This window comes from Carcharhinus amblyrhynchos, chromosome 3 (genome assembly GCF_965287045.1).
Source record: "Carcharhinus amblyrhynchos chromosome 3, sCarAmb.v2.hapA, whole genome shotgun sequence".
Lineage (NCBI taxonomy): Eukaryota > Metazoa > Chordata > Chondrichthyes > Carcharhiniformes > Carcharhinidae > Carcharhinus > Carcharhinus amblyrhynchos.
Window position 1 is genome coordinate 42,378,137 of NC_137326.1, and position 22,206 is coordinate 42,400,342.

The 22,206-nt window shown below is 42.0% G+C and overlaps 1 protein-coding gene across 7 annotated transcripts in view; it reads right to left on the reverse strand.

Annotated features, from left to right (window-relative positions):
• The window catches only part of foxp1b (forkhead box P1b), a 492,035-nt gene that overhangs the window by 380,072 nt on the left and 89,757 nt on the right, over positions 1-22,206 (reverse strand). For 4 of the 7 annotated variants that reach the window (XM_080183572.1, XM_080183525.1, XM_080183541.1 and 1 more), the window contains exon 3: positions 532-661. The exons of the other annotated variants lie outside the window; for them this stretch is intronic. The gene's annotated coding sequence lies outside the window, so the exon portion shown is untranslated. The remainder of the gene's footprint in view (positions 1-531; positions 662-22,206) is intronic. 7 annotated transcript variants of the gene reach the window in all.

Below are 22,206 nucleotides of genomic sequence, written 5' to 3' on the forward strand. Positions count from 1 at the left end.
ACGAGCTGCAAGTGGTCGTCAGCAATTGATCTTTCTGCTCATTCCACAATTCCCACCACAAATTACCTATGTATAATTATTTTGACACCATAATGAAAAGGAAATGAGATTTGGTCACTGAAGGTTTATCTAATAATACTATTCCTTGCTAGACTTCATAAGGCTGACAATCAAAAAGCCTTGCCCGTTTCAGCACAAAAACATTTGATAATTTTTTTTAGAATAAACATTATTTATTTCCATAGAGTTGCCATTATCAGGAGGCAATGATAGCTGAATAATGAAAATGAAATCAAGGAATTTTGGTATTTCAAAGCTTTAATTTTTCCTGCTCTCACTTATGACATTTTCTTCCCCTGGAGAGACAAGATAAAGTGCTGTCATAAATGGGTGAATCTCTTGTCAAATGACAGACTTGATTCACCATGGCAACTACAAATCAAGGTGCTAGTGTGAATTAAAGCCCTGCTTAAAAGGCGTTTTGTATTTAAAAATGAATTTCAATCAAACAGATACTGGGTTAAGGCTTACCTTCTTTGTAGTTGTTGACTAAGAAACTGCTTTGCTGTGGTCAGTATTTGTACAGTCAGATTGTAGATAACTGTGATAACAGTACCACTGGATATACAGGTAGTCTATTTGTAATTCGGTTATATATGAGCTGTAATGAATATAGATGATCAGCACTTTTAGCATAACAAATACTGGTAACTCAAAAAGTAAGGAATTTTTCTTGATTATAAATTTATTTTAAACCAGACTCATTTTAATACAACAAATATCATTTATTTTGTTCACTATACATCTTTCATTAAAATAAACTAGTTTGGCTACAAATTAATTTAATTTTACCTAACCAAAATTTTAATTAATTGTTATATCAAGATTCTATGCGATTTTGCAGAACAATAACTTTTGTCTTTTATACCATTTTTTTCCAATGTAATAATTAATTTTAGTTTACTATTATCAGCTTATGCTATTTCCTGCCTAATTTGATAACATTAACAAATCAAATGCTTAATTTAAAAGGTGAATACATTCAATTAAAATTATTTTTAAAATTTCTCACTTAAAAACATCAAAAAACACATTGAAATGAAAATGTAAAATTGCATGAAGCAAAATGAAGGCATAGTAATTCCATCACAAAGCTGACATTTTCTTTTCATCCAAAAGTTTTAAAACATAAACATCAGTTCCACTTTACAATAAATATCAGGGTGGTTTGTGATTTACCTTTAAAGAAAATAACTAAGCATAAGAGAGAGGAACTAAGACTTGACTTGGTTTTTGTGATGTCCCTGATATGATGGTTGAGAGAGACTTCTGGGCCGGAATTCTCTGGCCATTCACGTCCTGCCACCACTGCCGGTGAGAACGGAGAATTTGGCGTTCTGCCAAATCTCCATTCCCTGCAATGGGACTGGAGAATCCCAGCTGTGGGTGAGGTCAGAGAATCTGATGTCTAATTGTAGCAGCCAATTAAATCACATCATTTGTAGCTGTGTGTGCATCATTTTACTCAAGAGTTTAGGGCATCATATTCCCAAACTGTTTACTTAAACACCTTAGATAGAATTACAACATGAAAAAAGGCTATTCTACCCACCCAGAAGCGATGTTTATCTTCCTCCAGATGAGTGGTATTAATCTCATGCATCCACTCTATTTCCATACTACTTTATTGTCTTTTCCACCAGCCACCTAAGTAACCTATTATTAAATGTGATCCTGGTCAACCTTTTAATCGCTAACACTGGTAATGTATTGCAAAGTTTCACAAACACTGGTGTAAAAACGTTGCTACCAGCCTCTGCCCTAAATCTCATACACAGAGATAAAACTATGGATGGGATTTTCCAGCCTTGTTCGCCTCAAAACCAGAAAATCCCTCTCGTGGTCAATGATCTTTTCCATGGCCCGTCCTTCATCCACTCTGATCCCCATGGCGGGTGGGATGGTGAAATTTTGCCACTATATGTTTGTAATTTACTAAACTCAACCTTTTGTACGTTTGGGGTGGAACTTAAAATTTGAGGTCATAAAATAATGTGCCCACACAAAGCGGGCTTCCCTCCCTACCCTCACTCTCAGTTCCATGGTGGGAGGCTGGGGAATGTATCCATAATTGAGAGTTCATAATTAGTTTGCGTCGCTTTTCACTCTCATGTTCATGTATCCTTTTTGCGAGCCAAGGTGACATCGTTATCCTTCCCCTAAGTTACAACATATTGTACTCCTCAGCAGGTTAATGGGTGAATCTTCATATACGACAAGTTCTTTTCAGATCACTTGACCTCTTTTCTCCTTACACAGCTGTAAATTTATTAAACACGAGAAAAGGTAAATTCAGCTACTGCTTGCTCGCAATAAAGAACCACACTCAAAAGTTAGAACATGATAATGTTGCCACTCTAGCTGTGATCCACGTCCTCTTTGCTTGGCTATCCCCAGTGACAGTATAGTATCATAAAAATTATTTCAAAAGCGTAAAATTGGTATTCTGGTGCACTTGAGGCGTCCAAGGTGGCTCAGCACATAAATGCACAACAGAATGTTGTGCTGTCCTACAAAATAAGGCTCCATAGTTGATATGTAGGCAACTGAGCTGAGCTCAGCCAAAGCAGTGGAAAGGGCATTACATTTGAGCTCAGTACCCTTAGATAGCATGCAGGATCCCATTCCTGCTCACTATCCAAAGTACATATATAGGTGACAGATGTGGACACGTCTGGCTCAGTTGGGGTACATGCATGTTAAATCTGAAGTCTAGTGAAATTACAGGAATCAGAAGATTTTCAAGGTGTGACTGCAGTGAGAAAATCATTGCCAAGATAAATCCACTACAAAACTTTCATTTTGTTTCTCATTTTGCCAACAGTTTGATTATCTTTGATCCTTGTTTATACTCTCTGTAATGGATTTCAATTAAGTTTATAAAGGGTTGATTTTCTAGTCCAGAAAAGTAGAAATGAGGGGTGGAATTTTCCAAAAAAAGTGTCATAACAGCAAGAATAATGGAATGGTCTCTCAGGCGCTCTCAACATCGCAATCATCTCATACACAGCCACTTTTTTGGAGAGTTGGGAGTTTTGTGCCAACCTGCACAGCTCCCCTGTCATAGACCTCCCTCAGGCCCTCTCCCCTTGGCACTGCCCCGGTACACTGGTGGTGCCCAACTGGCATCTCCGGTCTCCCTAGCGTCCACTACCACAATGTCTGGTGGGCACTGCCAGTGTTCAAGGTGGGCTTTGCCTGCTGAGCTCCATTCAGCCATGCTCCTAACCACCTGGGGGCTTAAGAACATAAGAACATAAGAAATAGGAGCAGGAGTAGGCCATCCAGCCCTTTGAGCCTGCCCCGCCATTCAATAAGATCATGGCTGATCTGTCGCTGCTCAGTTCCACTTTCCCGCCCTCTCCCCATAACCCTTAATCCCCTCTCTTATCAAAAACCCATCAACCCGCGTCTTAAAAATATTTAGCGAGGCCGCCTCCACCACTTCAACGGGCAGAGAATTCCAGAGATTCACCACCCTTTGAGTGAAGAAGTTCCTCCTCAACTCCGTTCTAAACCGCCCCCCTTTTATCTTGAGGCTGTGCCCCCTAGTCCTACTGTCTTTTTTGAGCGGGAAGAGTCTTTCCACCTCTATCCTATCCATCACATTTATCATCTTATACGTCTCAATGAGATCTCCCCTCATTCTTCTAAACTCTAACGAGTACAAGCCTAGTTTATTCAGCCTCTCCTCATAGCTCAACCCCCTCAACTCCTAGTAAACCTCCTCTGCACTCCCTCCAAGGCCAAAATATCTTTGCGCAGGTGCGGCGCCCAAAACTGCACACAGTACTCCAGCTGCGGCCTCACTAATGCCCTATACAGCTGCAGCAAGACCTCCCTACTTTTATATTCAATCCCCTTCGCTATGAAGGCCAGCATCCCATTCGCCTTCCTGACCATCTGCTGCACCTGCAAGCTGGGTTTTTGCGACTCATGCACAAGGACCCCGAGGTCCCTCTGCACCGTCGCCTGCTGCAGTTTTTCGCCCCGTAAGTAATAGTCCTTCCTACCATTCTTCCTACCAAAGTGGACCACCTCACACTTGCCAACATTAAATTCCATTTGCCATTTCCTGGCCCATTCGCCCAGCCTATCTAGATCCTTCTGCAGACTCTCCACACCCTCCGCACAATTTGCCGTTCCCCCAATCTTGGTGTCATCAGCAAATTTCGACACTCTACACTCGGTTCCCTCCTCCAGATCATCTATATAAATGGTAAAAAGCTGAGGCCCCAGCACCGACCCCTGGGGCACTCCACTAGTCACCATCCACCAATCCGAATAGCACTCGTTGACCCCCACTCTCTGCCTCCTATTTGACAACCAATCCTCTATCCACGCTAACACCCTACCCCCAACTCCATGTCCCTCGACCTTCTGCAATAACCCCTTGTGAGGTACTTTGTCAAACGCCTTCTGAAAATCTAGAAAGACCACATCCACCGGCTCTCCTCTATCCACTGCCCTAGACACATCCTCATAGAACTCCAGTAAATTTGTCAGACACGATTTCCCTTTAATGAAACCATGCTGCGTCTGCTCTATCAAGCAATTCCCTTCAAGATGCCTCGCAATTTCCTCCTTAATGACAGATTCTAACATTTTACCTACCACAGACGTTAAACTAACCGGCCTATAATTCCCCGCCTTTTGCCTGGCACCCTTCTTAAACAATGGCGTAACATTAGCCGTTTTCCAATCATCCGGCACTTCCCCGGAATCCAGCGATGTCTGGAAAATAACCACCAAGGCATCCACTATCATCTCCGCCATTTCTTTCAGAACCCTCGGATGCATTCCATCCGGTCCTGGGGACTTGTTCACAATCAGCCCCTCCAGTCTGTTGAGCACCGCCTCTCTAGTAACAGTAATGTCATTAAGAGCCTCCAGTCCTTCCACCTTTCCATCGCTAACACCCGGCAAATTATTCATGTCCTCCTCCGTGAAGACAGAAACAAAAAAGTTATTCAATACCTTAGCCATATCCCCATCCTCTACCACTAGGTCCCCTTTCTCATCCTCTAAAGGACCAACATTCACCCTAGCTAGCCTCTTCCTTTTTATATATTTATAAAAACTCTTGCTATCCTTTTTTATATTAAGCGCTAGCCCAGCTTCATAGTTTAAATGGCCTCTGAGCCCTCCACTGTGGCTATCATGCCTGGCCTCCATGAGTGAGACCTGTAGTGATTCTTGCTATTGTTGCTCTGCGCCCAAAGGTCTGAAGATCCCATGAGCTGGCGATTGAATGGGCTATACATATTTAAATGCTACTTCTGCTTCACACTATAAATATGGGCTGGGATGAGCCAAACTGTTTGGTGGCATGCATGAAACTGATTTTTAGGCACATACACTATTTTCCTGGATCAGCATGATCCACGCCAGGCGCAGCAACGTCGGAAAATCACCTTTGAGATTAGTAGCTGGTGCAATATTAACCAAGAACTCACTAAGCAAGCATGCAGTAATTGTCCAGGTCCAGTTTATTTTTACTCTGCCATATGTTCCTTGGTCTTGTACAGTGAGGTACCTAAGGGATGTGGGAGCAGAACATCACAGAGCAGCTGAAATTTAATGGGAGAAGGCTACTTAAAGGTAAGTAACCTACAGTAGAATAGGAGTAAGGATTCTTTTCGCTTTCGAGGTTCCAAGTGCATTTAGATCCATTAGCAGTCTTTGACACAACTGAAGGAAGGGGCAAAAATGACAAGCAAAAATGATGTCAATAGAAACCCATTGAGGAGATGAGAATCTAAGCTTGTTGGCAAATGGCAAAGTAACTTAGGAGTCTATCCACTATTCAACATTGATGAAACATCTCTGCTGCTGTGTGAAGTGTGTAAAAGAGGAAGTTATTTTAAAACACCATCCAAGAGAGCAGCAATATAGCAGTCCGGAATGAGGAGGCAGTTTGACCAGTCATGTATGCATAACTCCAGGACTAGGAAACATTAGCAGAGTGCTTCAAGGAATTTAGCTTTTTCTTTTTAAATTTATATATTATTGTCACAAGTAGACTTACATTAACATTGCAATGAAGTCCCCTAGTCGCCACACTCTGGTGCCTGTTAGGGTGCACTGACAGAGAATTTAGCATAGCCAATGCACCTAACCAGCACATCTCTTAGATTGTGGGAAGAAACTGGAGCACTCGGAAGAAACCCACACAGACACAGGGAGAACGTGCAGACTCTGCACAGAGAGTGACCCAAGCCGGGAATTGAACCCGAGTGCTGTGGAGCAGCAGTGCTAACCACTGTGCCACCAGGGTAGCATTAGCAAATTTAGTGGGTTGATAGCACATGTCTGCTTTGCACAAAGTGGCATGTTTCATTTGTAACATCTGCATATGCTAGGACTTGACACAAGCTTTGTTTTTTCCTTGCATCTTATGCATATCCACACTTCAATAAGTATATGTTAAGCAAGCATTGTAAACTGAATCTCGTTTTCACCTTCTCATGAGATTTTACCCCCCCCTTGTCGTTTATGTCCATGGCAAATGGGGGCACAAAATCCCAGCCATTGTTACCATCCTAGCTGCATAGTTACTTACAGTTAGTAAGAAGTCTCACAACACCAGGTTAAAGCCCAACTGGTTTATTTGGTAGCAAAAGCCACTAGCTTTCAGAGCACTGCTCCTTCGTCAGGTAAGTGGCAGTTCTGTTCATAAACTGGGCAAATATAAAGACACAAACTCAACTTACAAAATAATGGTTGGAATGCGAGTCTTTACAGATAATCAAATCTTAAAGGTACAAACAATGTGAGTGGAGAGAGCGTTAAGCACAAGTTAAAGAGATGTGTATTGTCTGTTAGTGAGATTTTGCAAGCCCAGGCAAGTTGTGGGGGTTACAGATAGTGTGACATGAACCCAAGATCCTGGTTGAGGCCGTCTCATGTGTGTGGAACTTGGCTCTTAGTCTCTGCTCAGTTACTCTGCATTGTCATTGGTCGTGAAGGCCGCCTTCGAGAACGCTTACCCGAAGATCACAGGCTGAATGCCCATGACTACTGTAGTGTTCCCCAACAGGAAGAGAACACTCTTGCCTGGTGATTGTTAAATGGTGTTCATTCATCCGTTGTCGTAGGGTCTGCATGGTCTCCCCAGTGTACCATGCCTCGGGACATCCTTTTCTGCAGCATATTAGGTCGACAACGTTGGCTGAGTTGCAAGAGTATGTACCATGTACCTGGTGGATGGTGTTCTCACGTGAGATGATGGCATCCGTGATGATGATTCGGCATGTCTTACAGAGGTAGCTGTGGCGGTATTGTGTGGTGTCGTGGTCACTGCTCTCCTGAAGGCTGGGTAGTTTTCTGCGGACAATGGTCTGTTTGAGGTTGTGTGGTTGTTTGAAGCAACTGCACAATCTCAAACAGACCACTGTCCGCAGCAAACTAACCAGCCTTCAGGAGAATAGTGACCACGATACCACACAAGCCTGCCACAGCAACCTCTGCAAGGCATGCCAGATCATCGACCTGGATGCCATCACCTCACGTGAGAACACCATTCACCAGGTATATGGTACATACTCTTGCAACTCGGCCAACGTTGTCTACATAATACACTGCAGGAAAGGATGTCCCAAGGCATGGTACACTGGGGAGACCGTGCAGATGCTGCGACAACGGATGAATGAACACCACTCGACAATCACCAGGCAAGAGTGTTCTCTTCCTGTTGGAGAACACTTCAGCAGTCACAGGCATTCAACCTCTTATCTTCGGGTAAGCGTTATCCAAAGTGGCCTTCATGACACACAATAATGCAGAGTTGCTGAGCAGAGGCTGATAGCCAAGTTTCACACACATAAGGACAGCCTCAACCAGGATCTTGGGTACATGTCACACTATCTGTAAAACCCACAACTTGCCTGGGCTTGCAAAATCTCACTAACTGAACCGTCTGGAGACAATACACACCTCTTTAACCTCTGCTTAATGCTCTCTCCACTCACACTGTCTGTACCTTTAAGACTTGATTACCTGTAAAGACTTGCTTTCCAACCATTATTTTGTAAATTGAGTTTGTGTTTTTATATGTCCTGTTTGTGAACTTACCTGACAAAGGAGCAGCACTCTGAAAGCAAATGGCTTTTGCTACCAAATAAACCTGTTGGACTTTAACCTGGTGTTGTCAGACTTCTTACTGTGTTTACCTCAGTCCAACGCCGACATCTCCACATCATCACTTAAATTGGCTAGGCTGGCCTGTAAGTTTCCTTCCAGCAAAAAGCCCAAATCTGTAAATGTCTTCCAAAAAATGAACAGTTTCCGTAGGCAAGTGTCATACAGATATGTTGGGAAATTATCTCCAGTCTGCTCGCAGGTAAGTGCATCATCTGTGTACAACAAATAGCGGTCAATTCAGAAATTTGGAGAATAGAACTTTTAACTTGTTATCCTAAGTTCAGGAACCATGGGGGCAATATGACATCAGCAGAGGCTGTTTTGTGGGCTTCCCACTGGGCATAATGACCTCCATGGGAAGATTGTTCGTGTAATCAGCTCTGTGTCAATTGATTTCGATATTTAAATCTGGATTTGCATCCCATTAGCAGTCCTGGGACTGAAGTCTCAGGGCCCACTAGCATCTCCTCTCCGATCCCCCACTAGGAATGGTTTCCTCCAGTGGGGTTTACAGTAGCTCCCCACTAATGGGAAACAGGTGGTCCGATCCTGCTGGAGGGAACAGAGGCCATGGAGACCCCACACAAGGTAAAGAAGGGTGCCCCGGTACTGCCCAAGGGGCAAACTGGCAATGCCAAGGGGCACCTTGACACTGCTCATCAGGCATCGGGCAGTGCATAGGGAGTGGCCCAGAGAGGTCTAGGAGGCCAGGGATAGGGGGTGAAGGGGTAGCGATGGGGAGGCCAGAAACTCAGGGCCACTGCATACGCTCCAATCTTGGTGCTGACTCAGTGCTCAATGCTCACTCAGCGCTATGCTGCCGGTCTCTTAGGCGGGAATAGGATTTTCAGACTGAATCCAGCTACGGACTCTGCAGTGCTCATTGTATGGGAGATTCATTCTTAAAATCCCATTTAAAAAAAAAGGTAGTTACTCTAGTTTTCTGTGAATTGGGGACTGAGAGTTTTTTTGGGAGAATCCCAGGCCACAAGTCCAGCTATATTAGGAAGTTATACTCCGCACTTTGAAAAGTTAGCCCACCCACCTCATATTTTGATCCCCTAGTGTCAAGTGCAGGCTGGAGAAAGACTACCAAGGGGGGCCCGAAGGAGGAATGGAAATATATGGATGACAAGGCTGCAGGTAAGGAGGCAAATTTACTGGTGCATTGATCGAGTTCAAGTTTGGGGGTCTCCAGCCCTCATATGTCAAAATCAGTCTGAACAGGTGGCCAGACACTTGTTTTTCCAGATGGTCTCAATATGAATGCATGGCTGAGTTCCAAAAGTGGTAAGCTTGGGCTCAGCCTGGCACAGGTCTGTTTGTGCAGTTTGAAGAGGACTGTTACCTTTGTCTTACTAATATCCTTATTACCTTGTACCAAGTTATTCTTTCTTTGATGTGTACCTGTTTGTTTATCTTACTTGAATAAGACATGTCAAGTGGATTCAAGCTTTGTCCTCAATTCTATAAATGGCTCTGGTTGATTAGCACCTTTACAAGGTTGTAAAATGAGAATTTTTTTTAAAAAGGAGATTTTCAAAGTCTCTTTGCTTATTGCATCAGTTCCTAGGGCACTTAAGTCTTGCCAGACTCTCCAACGGTCACTGATTCAGTACAAAGTGGATACTGTAAAAGCAGATATGGGCATAAGGGGCATAGAAGGGATATAGGAGAAGGATAAGGAATTGGAATTGGAATTGGAGGGGGTATGGGGATATGAGGGGTATGGAAGATGAAGGCCTTTGGCAAGAACTTATAACCTTACCCATCAAAAGGTTCTCAGCTCCTCAGCAGGTTTGTGCCAAGATTTAGAATCTGACTTAGCTAGCAGCTTTCCCACAGTCTTCAGGAATGAATTCAAGGAAATTTGAATTTCCATCAGGAATTTAGATTGCCAGCTCGAGTGCCTGCTCACAACCAGCCACTATTCCCAGTCTGGCAAAAATGGCAGGGGGAAATTCAAAATTGCTGCCTCGTACCCCTCCACCTTGGCCCTCTTTCAGGATACTCTGAATCAGGAGATGAAAATTCAATACATGGAGTCAATCTATTCTTCACCTTTTGAATGAATGGAGGGAAGTCTGGTTATGCCTGGCTTCAGATTTACAACTTTGATATAATTACTGGATCCTTCCAACAGCTGCAAAGGTTTAAATGTGCTTCAGTTGTAATTCTGATGTAAAACAATCAGCTTTTTACTTTTATCTAAGTAAGATCCTTACCCCTTTGATACCAACTTTAGAAAATCTGAAATTTGACACCTACGAGGGTCATATCTGGGGATTTTTCAGTAAACTTTTCCAGCAAACTTTTGTTTGTAATGTGAAGGACAACTCCCTTGGTTCCTTCCTGAAAGTATGCTCCAAAAAGCCAGTTAGCTAAATAAGTGAAAGCACGCAGCAAGTTTAAACCAAAAGTAAACAGCTACGAGCTTCTTAATAAAAGGGTAAAGTTTGTACCAAGTACAATATTCATACGGGTTCAGAAATTTCCTGTGTGAGGCATTTTTTGGTCATGCATTCTAGCACAGAAGATCTTCCGAGATGGTCAAGATCAGATCTTGAACTGAAATGCCAATTTAGCTAATGTTCAGCACAAGACACCATCTTGGGAAAAGAAGTTGACACATGCATTGGGAATGGCTACCCAGAAACTCATTAAGAGACTGAAGCACTCAGTAAGTGCCAAAAGTGTCACCAGCATTTAATAAGATGGCTGCACAACATTTTAATGGCAAATGTTTATCTTAATACCCTCACATAACAGCAATCAACTATTTGGGAGTAAACAAGGTGTAAATGTGCATTTTCAACTTCTTCTTAAAGGGCTTACTCAGCATTTCACGTTCAGTTACTAGACCTATGCAGATCTCTGAAACAGACTGGTTGACTTTCTGCGACATTTGTCAAAACTTCACCAACACATTACTCTGCAAATTCTCTGAGGATGTCTCCTAAAAACACTAAGTGCTGCGCTAATTCACATAATAGGAATCACTTTATAGGAGTACTTGATGCTAGGGGGTCTCACTTGGTGGGACAAGCAATCAGTGCTGGGCATGAGGAGTTGCAGGCCAGCACCAGCTGTTTCAAAAGAGAGGGGCCAGAGTCATACTTCACTCCCGAGAGTACAAGTGATCTATCTTCCTCCGACCTCCTTTACCTGGACCTACATTGTCATGTCCCTCTCCCTCAAACCCTGACACTTTGAGAGGAGATGGGAAAATTAGCAACAAAGAAAGGACTAAGAGTATCTCACGGGGTATGATCTCTCTCTAAAATGTAACAAATGGAACTTGGAAGATTCTGTGGATACCGACCATAAACAAACAAGTGGCACCTTTTCCTGTTATAACGTGTTTGGCCATTGATGAAGAAATGTACATATGTGGTGTGACTATTGACTTGCAATGCTCATCTATGGTCTATGACAAACATACAACGATGAGTAGTAAAGACCCTTTGGACTAAACATCTTCACCTACACAATTGCAACAATTTGTATATCAAAATATTATATACCCTCCATCCCACACTAAACCACGTGACATCCTAAGAGAGGGGAAAAATATCAGATAAAAATCCAGAGCAATTTGGAGACAGGAAATCTGACAATTGCCTCTTCAACAGATCTAGGCCATTGAAATGTCCAGGAGATCACTCTAGCACTCAATTCCCTAAAGTAGCTATAAGAACATAAGAACTGGGAGCACAAGTAGGCAAAGCCCCTGGAGCCTGCTCCACGATTCAACACTATCATGGCTGATCCTGTCTTAGCCTCAACTCCATTTTCCTGCCCATTTTCCATAACCCTTCAGAGGAGAAGAAAACTCCACAAACATCTCTACCCTCAATGATCAGGGTACCCAGCACATCAGTACAAAAGATGACGCAAAAGCACCAAAAACCATCTTCATCTAGAAGTGCTAACTGAATGATCCAACTCAGTCCCTAGCATCACAGATACCAGTCTTCAGGCATTCAATTCACTTCACGTGATAACAAAAAATAGTACTTGATACAGTAAAGGTTTTGAGTCCTGATAACATCCCAGTAGTTGCTGAAGACTTGTGCTCCAGAACATGCCATGTCACCAGCCAAGTCCCAGTACAGCAGAACACCGACATCTAACCCAGCAATGTGGAAAATTGCCCAGGTATGTCCACAAAAAACAGGACAATTTGTAGTTGGCCAATTACTGCCCCATCAGACTACTATCAATCATCAGCAAAGTGATGGAAGAGGTAGTCAACAGTGCTATCAAGTAGCAACTACGTAGTACCAACCTGCTTAGTTTTAGTTCCACCACAGTTTCTCAACTCTTGACCTCACTGCAGCCTTGGACAATGATAGACAAAGAGCTGCATCAAAAGGTGAGGTGAGAGTGACTGCCTTGACATCCAAGGTAGGCTTTGACAGAGTATATCATCAAACAGCCCAAGCAAAATTGAAGCCAATGGAAGTTCTCCACTGGTTGAAATCATGCCTAGCACATTGGATGACGGTTGACATTGTTGGATATTGATCAACTCCATCCCAGAACGTCAGTGCAGAGGTTCCTTAGGGTAGTGTTCCTAGACACGACCACCTTCAGCCAAATCATTAATGACCTTTCTTCCGTCATGTAGACTGACTATTTCCTGGTCTACTTTAAAAACACAATGTTTCAATTTGCTAGAATAGCAAAAATACAACTGACGTGATTATGGAAGAAAGCAAACCAAAGATGGTTACATGGGCTACATCATTATGGACAGCAGAAGAGAAAGGTCACATTGTCGTACCAATTCTTAGAGGAAAACTCTGCCATTCTTACTTTCCGTTTTCCAAAAAAAAATGAGTGAATGCCAATTTTGAAAGATATTATAGAACCTTTGACAAAATACATGGGAAACATGTGATTATAGAGATAATTTCATTAGTACTCACAAAAATAGCAATTTATGATGCACCTTCATTAATGATCCTTTTATGTTTCTCAAACAACTAATCAGCCACTTAACCAGTCTAAGTGCAGAAAATTTGTTAATCAAGGTCTGAAGTGTACAATTGTATTAGCAAAGACAGCAGAGAAAAAAAACCTATTTTACTAACTAGACCCAGCAAGTCCAGCTGACCTCTGCTCTCAAAAAAATGCAAAAAAGTAGTAAGTGAGGGAATAAGTGACCAGAAGTGGTATACTTAATGCCAACAACCAGAGGGTCCTGGCAGAAAACACAAAAAACATTGCGTGACTCGGAAGAGCACCAAAGTGTTGCCTGAATATTACTGTAACACAGCAGCATGAGATACATATGTGCATAGCTGAAAGCTGAGGTTATGAAAAATGTACTTCTAAAAAAATCTATTAACATAGAATAAAGTAAACATGATGCAATTTTATTGTTTCTAACATGGCTGGAAGAGAGAATATAATACATGAAAGAAGTTCCATGCGTCAAACCAACAAGAGGTTCAGTTTTAAAACCCTCAACCCAACAAGTACAAATCACAACACCGTGAAAATCAAACAAATACATTTCCACATGCTGTCATTTTCCTGGAATGTTCCACACAGACATCTCAAAATCTGGCTTGTTTTAGGCTGCAGTGTAATTCTAATTGAGATCCTATAACTCTAAATTAATTTTGAGATATCAATGATATGCACTCCACACACTGGTAGTCGGTGTTAAGCAGTCTAAATTGTGACCCTTAAAGGGATTGCTTCAGGCTTCTCCAATCCCAGGTTTTCTGACAGCCCAATCCTAACCTATTCATCCTTGTAGACAAAGTCTCTGGCACTGCTCCACAAGCAGCAACCAAATTTTGTCCACTGCAGTTGGCAAGACGTAAGTGCTCACAGCTCACCAATCTAATGTAAAGGAGCACCCAGCAACCCCTCCCCACTTCAAAAATGCTTGACCCTCATCCAGGACAACTGCATAATCTGCTAATTGGCCAATTATACCTTGTGTTAAAATCACCCCTTATGTCACAAATATAACACCTCTTACATCTAAAGTCAAAACTCTCACATAATTCTGCCGTATTCAGATAGCAAATCACACAATCAGGGCTGGACTTGAGCTTATTCAAAATTGTGGTGCCCACATCCTAATTTGCAGCAAATCCTGTTCCGCCACCGTTCCTTACTGACCTAGACTGATTTGTCATGGAGAAATGTCTCAATTTTCAAATTCTCATCTTAGTTTTCAAATCCCTCATGACCTCACCGCTTCCTGTCTCAGTAGCCTCTTCCATCACTCCTGCCCTCCAAGATAGCTCCACCCCTGTAATTCTGGCCTCTTAGGCCTATTATTGTTGGGTTGTCTCAGAAGATATTGGATGTCTTACTCTAATAAAAGATCTGGCTGCGTGGCAATGGTCTATCCTTACAAATAATTTCATTTACATGACTAACTATATACTTGATTACAGAACATCAGGACAGAACTACTGCTCCTATCTTAGGTTCTTCTGTCTCTTCACTCATCTCTCCCTCCCCGAGGCTTGTACTCGTTAGAGTTTAGAAGAATGAGGGGAGATCTCATTGAGACGTATAAGATGATGAATGGGATGGACAGGATAGAGGTGGAGAGACTCTTCCCGCTCAAAAAAGACAGTAGGACTAGGGGGCACAGCCTCAAGATAAAGGGGGGGCAGTTTAGAACGGAGTTGAGGAGGAACTTCTTCACTCAAAGGATGGTGAATATCTGGAATTCTCTGCCCGTTGAAGTGGTGGAGGCTGCCTCGCTAAATATTTTTAAGAAGCGGGTTGATGGGTTTTTGATAAGAGAGGGGATTAAGGGTTATGGGGAGAGGGCGGGAAAGTGGAACTGAGCCACGACAGATCAGCCATGATCTTATTGAATGGCGGGGCAGGCTCGAAGGGCCAGATGGCCTACTCCTGCTCCTATTTCTTATGTTCTTATGTAACAACATTATGATTTACACATTTTATGAACATAATCAGTAGCTATTACGAGAGTACTGTTAGTAGTGTTTCTTTATACATTTCCACTCAAGTTTTTATCCCAACATTATTATATACACATCTTCCTGCACTTCCCCCAAAATCTATTTTCAAAAAGATAGGCTCCTTGGTGGTTTCACCAAGCTCCCTGAATGTGTGCAGAATTCTTTTTGAAGTTGTTTTGGATCTGTTCCCTCCATAAACAAGGTAAATCATTGGCTAGGTTTCAGTTATAATATTGAAATATTTTAACTTAATCCATTCATTGCAAAACTGACAGGATTGGGTACAATGTTGGTTTTGTACCCCAGCCAGTTGAAGTTAATGGGGAGTAACATTGGGTGGACTTTGTTGCCATTCCACCTGATCTCATGCCTGCTGAGATAAGTTGTGATCATCCTATTGTGTCCAATTCTGAGGCATCACACATTAGCAAGGATGGCAAGCTGTGGACAGAATGCACAGGAGAGGTACTAGAATGATACCTGGGGTAAGGAATTTTACCTGTGCGGGTAGATACAGAAGCTGGAATTGCTTTCCAGATTTAATACTAGTATTCAAAATTATGAAGGTTTTTCAAAGAGCAGCAAGTTGGGATGATCTGGAATTTGGTGCCAAAAACAATGGTGAAGACAGATTCAATAGTAATTTTCAAGACAATTGAGTGTATAATTGAAAAGGAAAAAATTGCCTCCTTTATGGAGAAACAACAAGAGAGTGGAACAAATTGGGAAATTCTTTCCAAGAGCCAGCACAACGGCAATGAGCCAAACAACCTTCTCTGTGCTGTTATGATTCTACACATCTTTTGATTATCTGGAAATAGCAAATCATAAATTGTAAGAGGTTTCAAAACTCTTTGAAGGTTTTTTTTGCAACTTATGCTGGCAAGAAGAAGAGTGCTGTAGTTGAAGTTAAATAAATATGCGGTGAAATATTGAGTGGGATTCTCCCAAAAAAATTGACAGTTGGGTCAAATTTGCATAAAAACTGGAGTAAATCACGCTTTTTTTTATTAGCGGGAGTTTCAAAATGAATCTACCACAGTCTGAGCACTGCAGGTTGCACAAGCATAATCTCGCAAAAAATTCCCACTGGAAAGGCTGGTGGCATTGGCTGAGCAGGCCACTGCACGTGCAGTGATGTGTCAGCACCGAGAATGGCTCGTGCGCAGTAGCCTGCACTGCATGCCTCCTGATTTCTGGCCAGCTGCGCAACCCAACAACATTAGCCATGCAACACCACCCCCCCCCCCCCCCCAACACACACACGCCCCATGCCCTGATCATTGGCTCCCTGGGCCTGTCCGGGCCTCACACCCCCTGCCCTCTGGAAGTCCTGGTGTCTCCGTCCCCTCGTCGCAGCCCCAAACACCAGCACTCCCCCCACCCCCACACCAGGCCAAACCCCCACCCTGATGTGCAGCCCTGATCACTGGCCTCCTTCCCTCTGTCACTTCAAGTGCAGAGTGGCAATGGGACCCTCTACCCCCACCCCTACCGACTGCCCCCAGTGGCCCCAGCCCCATTAGGCCGCACCCCCTTGGCACTGCCCGATGCCTGGTGGACAGTGTCAAGGAACCTTCTTGGCAGTGCTGGGGGCCAGCCTCCTTTACCCCAGACCTCCTGGCCCTCTTTCATTCCAGTGGGGTCAGGCCACTAAGTGGGGAGCTACTTGTGAACCCTTAGAGTGAAACATTCCCGGCCTGGGAAGGGTGTGGGGGGCAGAGGTGTCCTCTGAGCCAGCTAATGATATGCAAATTATATTTTAAATAATTTATACAGCTCCGTGCCGGTCTGTAGCATGGAACTCATGGCGCCGGAAATCCACTGGCCAGAGAATCCCGGAGGTCATGGCGCCCAGCAGGGACAATCGCTGCACTATGTTTCAGCCTGGATGTCTTCAGAATGGGAATAAAAATAAATGGCACATCGTAATTCTATACTTAGAGCACATGTACATTTTCTACACCCACCATATTAACCCAGAATACTAGCAAACGTCAGAATTTAAACCCCTTCAAAGCTGATATGAGCTAATGTTATCTCATAAGAACATATGTGTACATAGGATGTAATAAGGCAGATGCTTACAGACAAAAACTGAATTAATGTTCTTTGCAGTTGATATGTTGTGCTTAGAAATGAGATTTAATGATTTCCAGCAGTGTAAAATAAATATTATCTAAAGTTGATATCCATGGGTACAGTGCTACTGCCTTTTAAGGTAAGTTTTCAAAATTAGTAGATAAATGTAAAGCATCAGTTTGATAAAAGAGCTTCACACAAATATAGAAAAGGTTTCTCAATGTATTACAGTAACTTCAAAACTCAATCAAGGACAAGTAAGTTGCCTTGGGAAGCTTATTAAGTGAGAATTTGGGAGGGTCTTACAGCTGCAAATTCTGGGGTAACTGAGGATGGTGAATGGAGCCAGAGACTGGTTTGGGACTCTTGAAAGACACAAGATTGGTTGCTTTGGCAAAATTGAACTTAAGAAACTGGATGACATCCCAAAGAGGTAGCATGTAGGTGACTAAATATAGGATATGGAATCATGAGACACAAAATGGGTGTCTATACAGTCAAGGACAGTGAAAGTGGTCTGTGTGAACAAACAAAATGGCCATTTGGAGTTAGATGGAACAGAATGTAGGAAATGCATCTCGATGAAAGCAGGTCACATAAATCTTAACAATGCAATGAGAAAATTCAAAGTATGACAAGACAAAGTCAACATGGTTTTATGAAAGGCAAATCATGTTTGACAGATTTGTTAAAGTTTTTGGAGGATGCAGCTAGTAGAGCAGATAATGGGGAACCTGTATATACCTGGATTTCCAAAAGGCATTCACTAAGGTGCCACACAAAAGGTTGCCACCTGTGAGATCCAGTCAAGTCTTCTCCCGAAGACCTACCCAAATGTCAGCAGCAGCCTTGGGACTGCCTAATCTTCAACAGCTGGGAAGGAAGGTATAAATGAGGCCTAATAGTTAAATAGGGTTTAGATGGACTGCCAGACACTCCTGAACTGTCATCCAGTTGACTTCCAACCTAGGAGTAAAACTCCCCCTCCCACTTGCGTGTTTGTTGCAATATATGTGGATTTCAAAATGTAAAGTAATTGAACAAACTATCTAAAGCTTCAGCTGCATGGTGATTTAATAGAAATCTGGTAATAGCTGTGTTGCCTGACTATTAGAGGAGTGAAGTATTATACATTTACTCTTGTGGATCGAATTATCATCCACCATCTAATTTCCAATCAGGTCTTCATTTACACAGTATGAGCAGCCACAAAGCTACTCAGCCACATTCAATTGTACTTAATAGTGTATGACAGCTGTGTAGAACCTTATTACTATTATTGAGAACACTTTATAACTCACAAACATCAAATTCCTCTAAGCAGCAAGTGGCAATTTCAAAATAAGCATGCTTTCCTTTTAGCGTGCAATAATTTTCTCACCCTTCCCAAAGAGTGTATAGTTACATAAGTACTCCTAAACTACCGGTACTTTTTCCATGTAACCAACCTCATAAATAGTCCAAGCAGCGAGTGTTGACAGGCTATTTGACACTGAATGGCATCACAGCCATGCTCAATCTTGTAATCATTTGTCATGAACACACTTACTGTCTCCAGTGATGTCACTGGAGACAGTGATCAAAAAATACTCTTAGAAAGAAAAGGTACATTACACTAAATTGATCTTTAATCGAGCCTGCCACTGTATTAGTGCCTCTATATAAACCATTGACTACTTATTGGTGTAACTGTACTTCAGCAACTGAATTCTAATCAATACTTGTCTGGTTGGGCAAATGCTAATTTCTCATTTTTAGCTGATCCATCTTTCAATGGAATTCCACATCAAATAAAATGGCCAAGAATTCAACAGTAAGAAAGAATTAACCATCTCTTCTGTGACTTGCACCAAAACAACTTCCTCAGTATTCTCTAACTTTTATTCTATCAGCCAGTGCCACTAAAGGTTTGCAGAGAAACACAAAAATATTTACATATACACACCCAATTTTACCAAATACATTACACAACATTAGAACATGATTTGTTAATTTTCTCTGCTCTTTTAGGTATGCAAACAAATCCAATTAGCAAAACCAAAAAGCAAATCATTAATACAAACAGCAATTTCCTTAATGAAATTAACTCTTTAGCAAAAGAAATCCTGGGAATAAATGACAATATGATTGTAAAATCCATGATAACTTTGCCAGCCAAAAAACCTCAATGAGAGATTGTAAAGCATTACTAAAGCAAGTCACCATGTACAGACCGTGAAGAAATCTGTACAGATTGAAACAAAACAAGGGATGCATGCCAGACCAAACTAACTTGCATATGCAACGCACATTGAAATTCTAAAGGGCTTCCACATCACTAAACATATCAATAGACACCTAAGAAAAGTCAAACCAAAATACAGTACAGCAACATTTCTGAATGAAAGGCAATGGAAGCATTTTCCACACTACTGAACAGAAATTGTTAAAGCACCTTCAAGTAAGTGAGTTAATTTTATACAGAATGAGACTACCTCTATGACAATGCTTAAAGGATATAATACTGCAACAAAGAACAATAAAACCAAGTAAATACTCAGAGCACAAATTAAAAATTATTTGAAATAGTCTAAAAACAAATTAAAATCTCATAACAGAACAAACTTTTGTCTGTTAGCAATGAAGGATTAAAGTAACATTGTTTATGCTGTTTGTGCATTATTAAGCACATTCATAAAAGTGCAATTTTACTGTTTTCTTCAGGGCAATATAAGCACACCACAAACATCCAATAGAACACAGGCAGAAATTATCACAGCCAGCACCCTTTAACGGCACTAAGTAAACAATTAAAACACTAAAATAGTGCACATCAGCCCAGACCAGCATTTTACCCAGTGATTTTCCTGTTAAATGAAGCATACTAGATAAAGGAAGTGCCATTTGATGACCAGGTTCTGCAAGCATTTCTACAAAAGATGGGAGGGAAAAGAGAGCATATATGGATTGGGTGGATGCCACCACCCTCATCACCTTTTCTATTTTGACCCCCACCCTGAGAAGTGACAGGTTCAGCATGTATGGAAGGATTTGGCGGGCTGTGAGGAAGAAAATGGCAGATCTCAAAAAATCCACTAAAGCATGTCAAAGCTATTAATATGCATGACAAGTACCCAAGAAAGTCAGCCTTCTCTTCCATCATATAAAATAGTGTAAGAAAGATAAGCAGTTAGCAATGTCATGCAAGAACCAGGGCAATGAATTAATAGCATGAATAGGGATAGTACATGGAAAATGCAATTATTAAATGTTTTTGCAACTCTGTTCACAGCAACATTTTCAAAAACGGATTTAGAGAATGAATATTTGCAAGTAAACTTAGCAGTTGATACATATTATATTCAAAGTGCTGCCAATCAGACATATCTGAAAAAAGCACATAGGAGGCTTAAAATTGAATTCAGTTGCTTGGCACCTCCCTTAAACAAATGATTTGTATTTTCCAAAATTCTCTAGATTCAGAGAAGGTTCCATTAGTTTGGAAAATAGCAAATGAAACTCCTTTGTTTAAAAAGGAAGACAGAAAACAGGAAACTACAGGTCAGTTAGTCGTAACATCTGCCATAGGGAAAACGTTAAAAGCCATTCTTAAAGTGGGTGACTGTGTGGAGCTTGCACATTCTCCAAGTATCTGCTCTGGTTTTCTCCCATAGTCCAAAGGTGTGCAGATTAGGTGGATTAGCCATGATACATTGTCCCTTAGTGTCCAAAGTTGTATAGATTAACAGGGATAAATGTGTGGGGTTATGGGAATTGGATGGGGAGTGGAGGTGGGTAAGATACTCTGAGAGTCAGTGCAGACTTGATGGGCTGAATGTCCTTCTTCTGCACTGTAGGGATTCTATGTTATAGCAAGCTACTTGGAAAAATTCAAAGCAAATCAGGCAATCAACACGATTTTATGAAAGGGAAATAATGTTTAACCGATTTATTGCAGTTCTTTGAAGGAGTCATACACGCTGTGGATAAAGGAGAACCGGTGGATCTACAGTACTTATTTCCAGAAGGTATTTGGTTAGGTGCCACATCAAAGGTTATTGTGGAAATTAAAAGCTCATGGTCTGGAGTAATATATTGGCACAGGCTAAAGATTGGCTAGCTAACAGAAAACAGAGGGTTGGCATAAATGTATCTTTTTCTGTTTGACTGAATGTGATGTGTGGTGTGAAGACAGTAAGAAGTCTCACAACACCAGGTTAAAGTCCAACCAATTTATTTGATAGTAAACTCACAAGCTTTCGGGGTTTGCCCCTTCGCCACATGAATAGAGTTCTGGCCTCAGACGGAGCATATAACAGCACACACGGGTTACAGGTTACTGTTTAGAATGCGAGTCTTTACAACTAACCTGCTATTCAAGTCTTAAAGATGCAGGCAATGTGAGTGGAAAGAGCATTAGGCATAGGTTGAAGAGATGTATATCGTCTCCAGACAGTACAGTAAGTGAGGTTTTGTAAACCCAGGCAAGTCGTGGGGGTTACAGATAGTGCAACATGAACCCAAGATCCCGGTTGAGACCCTCCTCATGCGTGTGGAACTTGGCTATCAGTCTCTGCACAACAAGTCTGCGCTGTCATGTGTTGTAAAGGCCGCCTTGGAGAATGCTTACCCGAAGGTCAGAGGCCGAATGCCCGTGTTCGCCAACAGGAAGGGAACAGTCTTGCCTGGTGATTGTCGAGTGATGTTCATTCATCCACTGTCGTAGCGTCTGCATGGTCTCCCCAGATGCTACGACAACGGATGAATGAACATCGCTTGACAATCACCAGGCAACACTGTTCCCTTCTTGTTGGCGAACACTTCAGCGGTCATGTCTGAGGCCAGAACTCTCCAATCATGTGATGAAGGGGCAAAACCCGAAAGCTTGTGAGTTTACTATCAAATAAATTGGTTGGACTTTAACCTGGTGTTGTAAGACTTCTTACTGCGTTTACCCCAGTCCAACATCGGCATCTCCACA